Here is a 14,084-nt window from a genome sequence, read left to right as displayed (position 1 = left end):
GGTCTTTAAGAGGAGGCTAGATGAACACCTTGCTGGGGTTGTTTGACCCCAGCGCTCTTTTCTGCCATGGCAGGGGGTCAGACTTGATGATCTGCTCAGGTTCCTTCCGACCCTACCAACTATGAAACTACTATTCCATGCTGCTTATCCACATCGGCACCAATGAGACTGTCAGGGATGACCCTGAGCAGATCAAAAGTGACTACAGGTTTTGGTGGAAGAGTAAAAGGGACAGATGCCACATGGCATTCTCCTCAATCCTTCCAGTCGAGGGGAAGGGCCCAGGCAGGAGCGGACACATCCTGCAGATGAACGCGTGGCTGCACAGATGGTGTCGACAGCAGGGGTTTGGCTTCTTTCACCATGGGATGTTGTTCCAAGAGAAATGATCCCTAGGGAGAGAGGGATTCACCTCATGAAGTGAGGGAAGAACATCTTCCTAGATGGGCTCACTGACCTAATGAAGATGGCTTTAAACTAGGTTTTCTGGGGGATGGAAACACAAGCCCTGGGGGAAGTGGGTGACCTGGAGAAAAAGCAAGGAAGGGGCAACAGGAGAGGCCTTATTCTTCCTGAGGAAGTTGGGCAATCGGCTAGCTACCATAAGTGTCTACATGGAGCCTGGGAAATGAGCAGGAAGAATTGGAAGTCCTCGCATAGTCATGGAACAGGCTTGGCAATGCTATGCTAACTAGCACTGTCTGAAGGAGACTTGGGAGTCATGATTGACTCATAATATAAACATGAGCCACCAATGTGGTGCCACAGCCTGCAAAGCGGACAACTCTGGCCTGCATCTTCAGATGCATATCAAGACCTGGGAAGTCATCCTCCCCCTTTACTTGGTCTTGGTGTAACCACAGCTGGAATACCATATCCAGCTCTGGGCTCTGCAGTTCAGAAAGGATGTGGAGAAACTCGAGAGTCCAGAGGAGAGCCATGCTAATTAGAGGACGAGAGTATGTGAGCAACAAGAGGAAGACTGGGGAAAGTGTGGATCCCTTAGTAAAAAGGGGTGACAACCTAATGACAGAATGTGGAATAGGCTGAAGTACTCGATGCCTTTGCCTTTTCCACCTCAGTCTTCACAGGCAAGGTCAGCTCCCAAACTACTGCACCTGGTAGCACAATCTGGGGAGAGGGTGAGCAGCCAACAGTGGCAAAAGAACAGGTTAGGGACTCATTTAGAAAAGCTGGACATGTACAAGTTCATGGGGCTGGACGAGATGAACCGAAGGGTGTTGAGGAAGTTGGACAATGTGATTTGTAGAGCCACTGGGCGTCATCTTTGAAAACTCATGGTGATTTAGGAGAGGTCCCAGATGATTGGAAAACGGCAAATATAGTGCCCATCTTTAAGAAAAGGAAGGAGGATCCAGGGTACCATAGACTGGGCAGCCTCGCTTCAGTCCCTGGAAAAATCATGGAGCAGGTTCTTTAGGAATCAGTTTCTAAGTACTTGAAAGAGAAGAAGGTGATTAGGATAAGTCAGCATGGATCCATCAAGGGGAAGTTGTTGCTGACAAACATGATTGCTTCTGCAATGAGGTGACTGGCTCAGTGGATGTGGGGAGAGCAGCGGATGCGATATGCATTAACTTTAGCAAAGCTTTTGATACAGTCTCCCACAACATTATTTCAAACAAGCTAATTAAATATGGGTTGGATAGAAAACTGGCTTGGTCATTGGGCTCGGAGGGGAGTAGTCAACGGCTCAATGTCTAGTTGGCAGCTGGCATCAAGTAGAGTGCCCCAGGGGTTGGTCCTGGGGCCGGTTTTGTTCATTGTCTTTATCAGTGAGCTGGAAGAGGGATGGAGTGCAGCCTCAGCAAGTTTGCAGATGACACCAAGCTGTTGGGAGTAGGGGATATGCTGGAGGGTAGGGCTAGGATTCAGAGTGACATTGACAGATTGTGGAATTGGGCCAAAAGGAGTTTTATGAAGCTCAGTAAGGACAAGTGCGAAGTCTTGCATTTAGGATGGAAAAATCCAATGCACCTGTACAGACTGGGGACTGATCAATTAAACAGCAGCTCTGCAGAAAAGGACTTTGGAGTTACAATGGACAATAACTGAATATGAGCCAACAGAGTGGTTGGTTGGTTTTTTTTTTTTTGACCAGTATGCCATTAGCCTTCTTTGCTACTTTTTAGCAGGAGCATTGCCAGCAGATCAAGGGAAGTGATTCTTCCCCTTGAGGTTTGGCACTGGTGAGGCCACATCTGGAGTACTGTTTAGTTTTGGGCCCTTAACTACATAAAGAATGTGGACAAATTGGAGAGAGTCCAGTGGAGAGCAGTGAAAATGATTAGGGTGCTGAGGCACATGACTTCTGAGGAGAGGCTGTGGGGACTGGGCTTATTTAGTCTGGAGAAGAGAAGATGGAGGAAGGGTTTTAATAGCAATTTTCAGTGACCTGAAGGGTGGTTCCTGAAGGGAGCTGGACTGTTCTCAGTGGTGGCAGATGACAGGACAAGGAGCGATGGTCTCCGGTTGAAGCAAGGGAAGCTTAGGTTGGTTATTGGGAAGAACTTTCTCACTAAGAGGCTAGTAAAGCACTGGAACAGATAAACCAAGGAGTTGTGGAGTCTCCATTCTTGGAGGTTTTTAAGACCTGACTATATCAATCCACTCAAGGCTTTATCTAGTTGGGGACGGTCTTGCTTTGAGCAGGGGGTTGGACTAGATTACCTCTTGAAGTCCCTCCCAACCCTGATTTTCTATGATTCTGTGAAATCAGAAAAATAAATGTGCCTACCTTGGTCGTGGTGATTTTTATGGAAACAAGCACTGGCTGGTGTCCTTTGCATTGCTGCGTAAATAGGTGCAGAAGTGTTGTTTGACTGTATCAGGACAGAGTGACTGCATAAGGATTTTTCTTTTTTCTTTTCTGGTCATGGAACGAAGGGCTGAAAGTTCCTCTAGCACAATGCTGGCTCTGTTTTGAGCTGACAACAGTACAGTGGAGAGCTGAAATATAAAAGTTCATTGGAACCCTTGTGAAAGTATAAGACACTTTCTTTCATATTGAGTCTCATAAAATTCCTCTTAACTGATAGTTTGGATGTAATCTGAGTGTCAAAGTGACTTTTCCATTAATTTCATACTTAGCTTATGGATCAAAGAGTCTGGCAAATAGCCAAACTAATTACTCCTGAACTTTCTAATGTTTCAACTTGTATGATACCACCCACCTTCTCAGAAAGGTCATGTTACTTTTTCAAGCATTACAGTTAAATTAGTGTAGTACAGAGTCATTGTGGATTCACAGCTTTGTAAGTTTTTTAGCTTTTTTATTTTTTTGTTACTCTTTTTTTTAAAAAAGCTATTTCTTTAAAAAATAAAACATACCTTTCAAGATCTCTATTTATAGCCACTGAAGAAAAAGCTTGTCGATGTGTGGTATTGTGTTTTGGTGTTTTTTTTTCAGTGGCAGGGGTATTGGTTGTAGTCGTGTTGGTCTAAGGACATAGGCAGACAATGTTCTTTGGGAAAATCTGCTATCTTTTATTTTAGTTGGTCTAATAAAACACACCTGATTTACCCGAAGAACCTTGTTTGCCTTTTCAGTGGCAGTGCTTTTTAACCATAGAATTGGTGTAGTAATACATGTATGAACTTTTCTATGTCCATGGGGAAATGCAAGTAGAAACTGCCTAGCAAGTCCTGCCCAAGTTGGGCTGTATTAGATGGAAGCTGTGGTATGACAATAATTAAGTTAAGGATGGCTAGGGACATTGCAAATGAAAAATCTCTAAGTACTCCAAATCACATTAGTGTGATTAAAGCATGGTTGCAAAGCTTTCCAGTGGGATTCCTGTGCTGCTTCCTTTTCAGTAGATGTACTTGCGATTGGAAGAGATCAGTCTTCAGTCGGGAATTTGCTCATGTTGCCTTGTTCTATGACCTGCCTATTTTATATGTACATAGAGAAGCTTTAAATTTTGTCCGTTTTTGGAGGTGGGGTTGTGCAGCTTGACCCTGATCTATCACCCAGGATGGGGGTGGGGCAGCACTAGTTTGGACATACAGGGGAAGGGGGAGCAGCCTTGACCTGCCTTGAACATGTTGGGGGAGAGTGCAGAGCAGCCCTGATTCAGACACATGTTGGAACTAGACCAAAGTGTTTTAGGGAGCAACTCAATCTATTCTGGATGTGGGGAGGATGGGCCCAGCCCCGATCATGAGAGGATAGATCTGACTGTGCGGTGCTTCCCTCCTCAGAGCTTCCACTCTTTCCCCACTGCCAAGTTTTCCTACTTATGGGGGAGCCCTGTGGGCTGGATGTTGTGGCTCCCCAGGCTGGACTTGAAGGTTGAGCATCCCCAGTCCACTAGATGGGACAAGCAGTCGTACATGGGATGTATCTAGAAGAAAAGTAGTCCAGAACTGTGGGTTCTTCCATTGCTTTTTCTCTTTGGGCAGAGAGCTATTTTGATTTTTCTATGGGACTGTCCTTAGTGTGTAAAATGAAGCATGTGTGAAAGTCCTGTGGGTGACAATTTTTATGGATTTTTTTTTTCTGTGTTCTCTTCTCCTAGCTGTTTTGTAATTGCTTCTTTGTGGTCTGAATTGGACTTCTACAAAACTAGACAGCATCTGGAATTATTATAGAATATGTCTCATGTTTCTTTTACATGGGGAAAGCGTTTTCATAACCTCTCTAACATACACAGGTTTTTCCTGATTAAACTTTCACTAAGTTATGGAGGATGGGTATCTCTTTTATTAATGGAATTTTCTAATTTTAAATAGTCTGCTCATTTAGGAAAATAATAGATTAGCTAGATCTGACTAGAAAAAATGGAAATGGGGAAGGGAACTCATGGTGTGTAGCTTGGCACTGATGTCCTGTTATTCCCTTTTAACAGCTGGATCTGCTGCCCTTTAGGAGCATACAGTGTGTGAATGTGTGGGAGTGAAACTTCATAGTTAACACTGCTTTGAGTGTAGATGGAACTTTATTAGCAGCCTGATGTTAGTGTCCTAGCAGCAGTATTGAAATATTGGATGTTCTGGAAGGGCGACTTTTGGAATGGAATACCTTTTTTTTTTTTAATATGCATCACCAAGCGCAAGTGTAGTGATGTTAGCATGGTAACTACTGTAAAGGGTCTACCTTGGACTTCTGTCTGTATATCTAATTGGAGTCGAGTATTTTGCATCTTCTTTTTGAGGCAGCAAAACTCCAGGGTATTGAATGCCTGTGGTTTCTGTCCTTTTTAATAAGCTTAATTGATATGTTGGGCAAATTTTCTTTAACTGTAGATGCAAACTCTTTGGCATTTTTGAACCGAGATTAGATGTTTGTGTGGCATAACGGAACAACAAAATTTTGAGTTAAAATCGAGGATTCTCAGCTAGGGTGCTGCAAGATCCTTGTATGTCATGGGGTGCCACTCATTGGCACTTAGGCTTGCAACCACCTACAGATAATTCCCATGAAAAACCCATAGGGTATGTCCAGATGAGTGCAGATGTGTGGTATGTGGTGCTGCAGACCTGTTGTGGTGCCAGACACCTCACATACAGGCATTCCCTGCTCTGCTACTTTGTGGTGCAGGATGGGGAGGGAGGTTTGACTCTGGGAGATCCTGGGGTCAAAAATACCCACACCAAATGAAAAGCAGGGCAGTGCACATGGCAGTAGTATGTGCCACCCCAAACCGGAGCCTGGGTGGCCAGAACCATGCTCTGACTGTCAGCCAGGTTCTCTGCTGCAGGAGCGCTGTGACTGCAGCTCATGGAGGCCCCCAGAATCCCAGGTAAGACTGCTGGGGCCAGCACCAGCCTCCCCTACTCCACCTGTGTGCACTGCTGCATGTCCCTGGAGAAACGCATCTTCCTGCTCATAAGGATTTGCCCAGAAATTTCAAATAGTACCCTGGAGTATCCAAAATGTTGTGACCCGTCATGAGTAATATGGTTTTGGCCAAGTCTTTGTGACAAGAATTGCTGTTTGTTTTGTGTTTTGTTTTTCCCTGTAATTGAGAAATGAATGAAAGCTAAGAGCTGGCATTTTTCAAGGGGTGCCTTGTATCAAAAACTGTTGAGAGCCCCTGGTCTAACTAAAGCATTATGTCTTGGAGTAGAAAACTAATCAAGGTGACGTCTACATGCCTGTCTTTCTTTAACATTTATGTATGCATCAACTTCAATATTTGTCCTTGTTCATTTAAAGGCTCCTGTTCACTTTGCTTCTGTCACTCCGTCCTATATTCTGTGAACTGATCCTTTAATCATCTGAATTTTAGGCTAAGTATTTATTTTAACAGTAAATCATGCGTTTGCTAAAAGATCTCGTGTGTCTATATACACATATATAAAAAAGCAAGGAACCAGTGCATTTAACTGGCAAACTCAGGAGATCAACTTTAACGCTTCAATGTTTTTGCTTTCAGCTGTATAGTTCTTAGTGGGTCCTTTTTTGTGTTGTCAACTCCCACATACCCCTTCTCCCCCTACCACCACAAAAAAGGTGTGGTGCAGGGCTAAGATGGGTAATGTTGCCTAAAAACAGTGGTTGCTCCTTTAAATACAGGTAGTGTTGCTGCCTAGACTAATAATGTAATTTAAGTGCATATATGTTACAAGGTGAAAAAGGTACCTGTTGAAACCAGTTGTGTGGCAGGAAGGTAGCTGATTGTTTCTGTGTTCCAGTGCTAACCCTGAACAAGGTGAAATTGTCCTTTCTCTCTCTCCCTCTGAAACTTCACTCTATGTAAATGAACTGAAATTTGAGAATACAGCCTTGTACCCAAGGTCCTATTTCAGTTTGTGTAACCCATTCACCAGCTATATTAGTCTTTGTTGCTAACGTAACTCATGCATTAATTCATGTAGCTGAGCTTTGCAGAAGATTTTCAGCTATGCAGCCTTGTGAGAGACCATAATTAAAGACACAAAGTAATAGGATCCTGTCTGCAAAAATGTTGTTATTGTTGTCCCAATTTTTAAAGGGGGTGGGGTGGGATTCAGAAGAGAGAAATCACGTTAGCTGTTACCATCCCTAACAACAAAATAATATCTCCATACAGCCTGTGGATGCCAAGAATCTGAAACTGTATGTTCACTTACAGTATAGTCATTCCCACCTCCTGTTTAAATGGGTGAAAGCATATCATTGTGGTTTTGGTAGCCTTTTTCCATCCACTTGATGGTGTAAATGACTCTTTTTTTTTAATTCATTTCTGCTCTGTTTTAATAGGCTGTCCTGGGCTTGGTTACAAGGTGTAATAAATATTTAGTGAAATGATTCCTTTCTCTTTCTCCCTCTCCCTCCCTCTTTCCCTGCTTGTTGTTTTTCATTGTCAGCACATTCTTTCTAATAATAAGTAGTCTAGTCAAATACTGAACACTTTCTTAAAAGTATAGATTTCATCAAGTCATAAGAAGCTTGTCAGAAATCTTTTGTCACTGAAACTTTAAAAAAGATTTTGCCGCATTTTACTTTTGGTCCCATGTTAACCTGTTGTCATAACAACACTTCATAGTGGCATCATTTTACTTCCGTTCCATTTTGAATACTTGTATACCTTGAGCATAGTCAAGTGCCTGCCCTCACTTTCTTCAGGACTGCTATTTAACATCTTTGCTGGGTTTTTGGTTGTAGCCATGTTGGTCTAAGGACAAGGTTCTTTGAGTAGATGTGATATATTTTATTAGAACAACTGAGTAGTTGGAAAAGTTTAACATCTTTAGCTGCTCTGGTGTTAACAGGAGCTCTGATCAGTCCATCTGAGATTTTGTACCAGTGCAACATCTTGCTATGGGACAGTCCATAAGGATCCTGTACTTGTTCCCCTGTTTCTGCACATCCCTTCCAACAACAAAACCCTTGGAGTAGGGGTTCCCAAAGTTTGTTTTTTTTTTTTTTATTCTGTGGCTTGGCAAACTGTGGCCTGGAAGTGACCATGGCCAGAATGTCTAGTTGGAAGACGAGTAAGAATATCCCCACCTGCTGGGCGGGGGGGGGGCAAACCCGTCACTGCCACGGGCCCTCTCTGGCTGGCTCTGGGGGGCTGCGGTTTGCTGGTCACTTCCAGTCTGACAGCTGACTGTGCTGTGGACTGGCAGCCGACCCCGGGCCATGGCCTGCGAATTGAGAACTCCTGCCTTGGAGTCTGTAGCTTCTATGGAGGGTGCTATGCAACTGGCACTTACTTGGATAGCTGGCAATACATACGTGGCTACAGCAGGGCAGTGGTTAGTGTGTTCTTTGAATGCTTTCAAAGCCAAGCAAGAACTCAAAGGAAAGACTTTCCATATGTGGGTGACAGACCAGGGGTGAGCAAAATGCGGTCTGCCGGCCACATGCAGCCCGCTAGGACATTCTATCTGGGCCGTGGGGCCCCTAAAAAATTTAGACAATTAATATTTATCTGCCCCTGGCTGCCTAATTGCCCACCCCTGCTGTAGACCTTGCCATTGGTTATAAGTTCTTTCTCGTCTTCTGGGAATTCCTTCAGAGCCATTCCTCCAGTACAATTAACTTACTCCCTGAGCAATAAGTAGATCTCATGCCATTAAAGCAAAACACTTTTTGAATATCCCTTGCAGTTTGTTAATCACTTCTGTTTAAAAATATATGTCTGCTATTCAGCGGTTGTGTCAAAGTGGGTACCTTCAGATATAATTTTTTACTTCTGTTGTGGGGTGGGGGGCAAGAGATTTAAAAACTTTCCAAGTTTCACATTGTATTCAGTTGTTGAACTGTTTGAGGCCTGTTTCAGATGCTGTGCCAGTATGGGTGCAGACGGAAAATATGTTTTTTCGCATGATCAGCCACCTGAAAGTGCAGTGACACATGTGCATGCCTGCAGAGTGCTTTTTAAAGTGGTTGATCACACGAATAATTAACCCTCCTCAAATGTGGATGAAGGTGCACTACTTTAGAGAGCCATGGGGAACTTGTGTTCCCTGAAGTTTATTTTTTGCATAATTAGGGCTATGCTGATGCAGCCTAGTCCCACCCCCAGGGCTGTCATCATCAAGGAGGGAGGGGCAAGCCAGCCAGCAGCAGTGAGTTGCTCCTTTTCAAGAGCTGCTGACTTGCTCGGCCTGAGCTGGGGGATGGGGATTGGGGGGCCCTCCATATTTTGCTTCCCCCTGATGGGATCCTGTGGGGAGCTGGGCCGGGCCCACAAAGGGGGGTGGGAGGGAGCTCTGACTTCCTCCCCTCTTTGTCCTGCTCAGGCCATGTCAACTTGCCCTGATCCCTAGTGAGTAACTTCTGTGCACTGATATCTTGAGAGTTTGTGGGTCTTTTCTGATGGGGAAACCTTTTCTGTTTTGGAGGAGGTGAAGTTAAACAACGCCTTGCAGTGTTTGTCGTGCTTCTTGATTCTTGTGGGATTTCATCTTGGTCCAGTCCTCGGAAAGCTCCACCTTCTGCACAGATTATATCTATATCCATATGATAGGAAGTTGCTTTGTGCCAGAGGAGAATTGTCAACTATGTTCCTCATCCTAGAGAAGGAGAAAGGCATTAAACTGGAACGAATGGGTGCTTGCACATGTGGGGGGAAAAAACCAAAACGGCGTTTGACTTTCAGCTCGGCAAGCCCCTGCAGCATATGCCCAGTAGAGGAATTGTATCAGTTTGACCCAGCTTGCCCAGCATCTGTGTAACTTTTCTGCAGTTCAACAGGGCTTTTTGGTGCTTTTATATAATAGTTGATTGAATCGGCTATTAGACAGAATCACCAAAAAGCCCTGCCGAAGCGTGAGTTATACAGGCACTTAGAGAGCCAGGTCAAACTGACGAGATTCCTCTTCAGGTAAAACACTGCAGAGTTTTTTCTTGGTTTTGTTTGGTTTTGGCTTTTGGTTTCCACATCTGTGAGCACCCTATCTTCTGGGGAGAGCCACAGTAGGGAGCAAAGGACTAGAAACTGATGGAGCTAGAGCCTTGTACTGCATTTTTTTCTATTTGGCTGCCGAATGTAACTGCCCGTATCAGAATAACAATAGCAACAACCTTTCCAACTGTATTTAGCTTGACTTTTTGAGGCTTTTTGACAAACTTTTAAAAATGCATGGCTTGCTTTTTTTATTTACACCAATAAATACTTGAAAGCACCTTTTTGAAGGATAAGCCAACCATATGCTGACTGAAAACCAACAAACACTATAGAAAACCATAAACACTTCTTGTAGATGTGCTTAGAAAAATAAATACCTGGATTACTTTTGAGCTGAATGCTTTTGATTTGGGATACACATTTTAATTTATCTATACAACCATGATGTTGAAAGCGGAGCTCTTAATCTAATACCTCATGTAAACTGCTGCTCTTAGATCACCGCTTTTGAAGACTGCATAGATTGCTTCTTGTCCTCTCACAGAGGATACATATAAATAGTATATATGTAATGTAAAAGTACTTTTGATGCATAGTAAAGAAATATTTTATCAAACCTAGTAGATGGAGGGGAGGGGGGAAGGATTTTTCAGTTTATTTCACAGTTCTGGAACTTAAATTTGAGCAGCGGCACTCCAGTAAAACGAGTGCACTCTGGCTGGTGGGAGAGGGGGGTCAAGGTCGGTGTTTTTGTTTCTGTTGTTTTGTTTGTTTTGGGGGGTGGTTTGTTTGGGGGTTTTTTTGTATCTTTTTTTGTTTGTTTGTTTGGTTGGGTTTTTTTTACTGGTGGTGGTGGGTGGATCAAGAGAGTCCCTCCTACTTGATCTTTTTATTATAAATTTTAGGAAAATGTAACTTCTTTCTAAGACTTGAAAGGGTGACTTGTCATACATTTTTAAATAAAATGTAGCATTTGAGAAGAATGAAGGCTTGAGGGATTTTTAATTAGTTTAGGATTAAAGTAATGATTGGACTGATAACAAAGGACAGTGCATAGGTATCAGGACACTGACTCCTGAGTGCTCATAACTTGTTAAGGACTTTTTATCGTGCTTGGACTAACCTTCCTTGGAAGTCTTTAAGACCTGGCTAGACAAAGCCTTGGCTGGGATGATCTAGTTAGGGATGGTCCTGCTTTGAGCAGGGGGTTGAACTAAATCAGGGGTGGGCAAAATGCGGCCCGCCAGACCATTCTATCCAGCCCATGGGGCCCCTAAAAAAATTTAGAAAATTAATACTAATCTGCCCTGGGCTGCCTGTCATGCGGCCCTTGATCACTTGCTGAAACGCAGTAAGTGGCCCTCTGCCCAAAATAATTGCCCGCCCCTAAACTAAATGATCTCCTGAAGTTTTTTCCAAACCTCCTTTTCTATGATTTTTGCCTATATACTCCACTAAAGCTGAATCGCATGGTTTTAGTAGACTGCCTAGTAAATTGGTTCATCATCTTTCCAGATTAAAGTATAATTTGTGTAGTTTCTAATGATAAAGGCTTCAGAATTACAAGCTGAATGCAAACAGCTTTTTTTTTTTCTCCTTCAAAATTGCTTTGCATGGCTTTTGGCTATACCGCTCTTCTCTCTTTTTCCCTGTTGTTTCTCCTCCCCATGCACACAGGTCAAGTGCTCCAGCTGCATTTTGAACAGATTTTGCCTGTGTGTAGTTTGTTCCCAGCAGAAGCCCCAGGATGAAATTTGGTTAGGAAGGGTACATAGCACTGCCCTCCCCTCTAGGGCTGTGTCAAATTGCAAGAGAAGGTGTTGGAAAGCATTTAGGTCCCTTCCATTTACCAATACCAGTCTAAACTCAGCCCTGTTTGTTCTGTGTAAAGGCTGTAAACGTGGAATCTTAACCTGGCTCTTGGTTACTTATTTCCAGAAGCAAAAGTCAAGGGGGGAGGGGGAAAGGGAGAACTGATTTGTGCAAGGATTTTTAACTAGTATGTGGTGAAATGCAGTCTTCTGAGGACTCCCCTTTCCCTTCAAAAGGATGTGTAAGTGAATTAAAAATATCCCAAGCTAAGTGATGTATCTTTGAATCTTCTGTAGAGAAAGAGGAGTTGTACTACACACACTAACGCTCCAGTACTCCAGAGATTTAGGTATGAGGTTTACATTTTGAGTAGCTCTTGATTTCTATGGGACTGTGTTCCTAGTGGGTAAAATGAAGCATGTGTGCAAGTCCTGTATGATCAAGGTAGAAGTAAGCAGTTGCTGTAGTGTTGAGGCAAACAGAAAAAAATCTCTCCAGTCTTATGAAGACTTAATTGCTGCATTCTGTACGATGCTTCCCTGTGGTTTTCACATGCACACAGATTTAGTTAAGGCTGAGCAGCAACACCTCTAAGTCAATGCTTCTAAGGTTTAAAACGAGATGGGTTCAGTGCTAAGTTACTACTCCCAGTGCTTGTGTTTAGTGTGTATGTGTGTAGTTTTTGTAGTATATTTTTCTCCCTTGCTGCATTGGTTGATAGTTGGTACGTAGGAAATTCTTGTTGTTTTGGGGACATGCTTAGAGCTCTCTGTTTTTATATACAGTTGAAGGGACCTATGTTTTTTATTTGTATATATTAAAAATGTTATAGTTATGGTTTTAGCTAAGAAGCTAAACTACTAAAGCATTGTAGGTATTGGGTATTTAATTGTACAAGTAGTCCCTTATTTTTCTAAAAAGCGTGTTAGCAAAATATCTCGTTTCACTTGCAGTTAGTTTACATGGTCCTGAGTGGGGTTTTTTTAAAGATTTTTAGGACCCATCTAACAATTTTTGCTGTATCAGTAATATAAATGTTTATTATTTCCAGACTCTTGTAGCTCACTAATGGATGTTTCTCTCTTTTGGGTCTTTCTTCCTTGCAGAACGATGTTTACTTTCAAGGATCTGGATGCACTGTTGGATGCTGATGTGTTGAATTAACTGAATCCTATGCTTCATTTTTTATTTTAAAAATGTCTGAAGAAAAGTAAAGGATTGAGAGTTTAAGTTACAGATCTTTGAGGTAAGGTGTCTTTTATATCAAGAACACTAGCCTGTGTCTTGCAACAAACTAACATAAAATCCATATTGCTTGTCAGACAAGACCATCAATACATGTCATTTAAGCTGTGGAGAAAGGAACACATTGTGGCCACTAAAATCACGTGGGGACTTCCTGAAGATCAGTTATCACAGGGTCCAAACAGTTTCTGTGAGTAGGTGGAGACTGAACTGGGGCAACTGTCATATTTTACTCAAATCTAAGATGACCCTGGATTTTAAACCAACACCCCCCTGCGCAATAACTAGATTCTGTGTATGGAAAAATCTATAAATTTTATTAGAATTTTTCCATGTATATAATTGAATTATTGAAGGGTCATCTTTATTTAACTTATTCCTCTCACTGCTGCAGTGGGGAGTCGGGTTGTCTGGGCAGGTCAAGGAGTTTGCCCCTTTCCTGTCTCCTACCTGCCACCCTCTAGCCTCTGCTCTCTCCCCTCCCCCCATTACCCTTGCTCTGTGCTGGCAGGCTTGATTTCTTGCCTGGGGCACAGAGCATGGCCCCAACCCAGTCCCCATAGCAACTGTGTGGGGTACGTGCTGCTGCTACAGGGCCAGGCTGGGGCTGCGCTCAGTGTCCCAGGCTATATCATGCATGGTATGGAACAAGGGTAAGGGGTGGAGAGGGGCAGGCAGGGGAGCAGAGGTTGCATGGTGAGGGATGAGGGGAAGGAGGAAGCAGCAGCTGCAGCTATGCCCCTTACCCTGGCCCCTGGGTAGGTGCTGGAGCTTAAGCCATAGCACCTGCCTGCCCCTGCTCCACTACCCTCATGCTCCATTCTAGGTCAAGGGCCCCCCCAGCAACATGTTAAATGGGGGGGAACCTTGTCTTAGACTCTAGTAAACACAGTAACTAACTGGCTGAAAGACTTACTGCATCTCAGCTACTCTAAATGTCTGTGGCTTAAAATTTAAAATATATAGATTTTAAATTTATATAAGGCACATCCACATTTCATTCTTCCAAAACAAGATTAGCTAAATGTACCTTGGTTGCTCCTTTTTTTTTTTTTTTTTTTAAACAAAGAGAGAGAGAGAAAAAAAAAAAGAAAAAAATGAAACTTGGGGTGACATCTGCAAACAATCATGTTGTTAGTACAGCCCCCCCACTTCTTCCCTCCTCACACTCCCCAAAACATTAGCAAGGTATGGATAATGAACCCCTAAAAGCAGGGCTTTTTG

At 43.1% G+C, this 14,084-nt stretch overlaps 1 protein-coding gene across 6 annotated transcripts in view; it reads left to right on the top strand.

Annotated features, from left to right (window-relative positions):
* Positions 1 to 14,084, top strand: part of KANK1 (KN motif and ankyrin repeat domains 1) — a 218,280-nt gene that overhangs the window by 54,027 nt on the left and 150,169 nt on the right. For 4 of the 6 annotated variants that reach the window (XM_019517654.1, XM_019517657.1, XM_019517652.1 and 1 more), the window contains exon 2: positions 12,722 to 12,861. The gene's annotated coding sequence lies outside the window, so the exon portion shown is untranslated. Of the gene's footprint in view, positions 1 to 11,789; positions 11,857 to 11,896; positions 11,965 to 12,721; positions 12,862 to 14,084 lie in introns of those variants that run through there. The other 2 variants (XM_019517655.1, XM_019517656.1) reach the window with 2 other exon arrangements.

The sequence above is a fragment of the Gavialis gangeticus genome, unplaced genomic scaffold (genome assembly GCF_001723915.1).
Source record: "Gavialis gangeticus isolate Ggan-Ray unplaced genomic scaffold, GavGan_comp1, whole genome shotgun sequence".
Classification (NCBI taxonomy): Eukaryota; Metazoa; Chordata; order Crocodylia; family Gavialidae; genus Gavialis; species Gavialis gangeticus.
The sequence above is the reverse complement of the archived record's forward strand: the minus strand, read 5'-3'. Positions and strand labels throughout refer to the sequence as shown.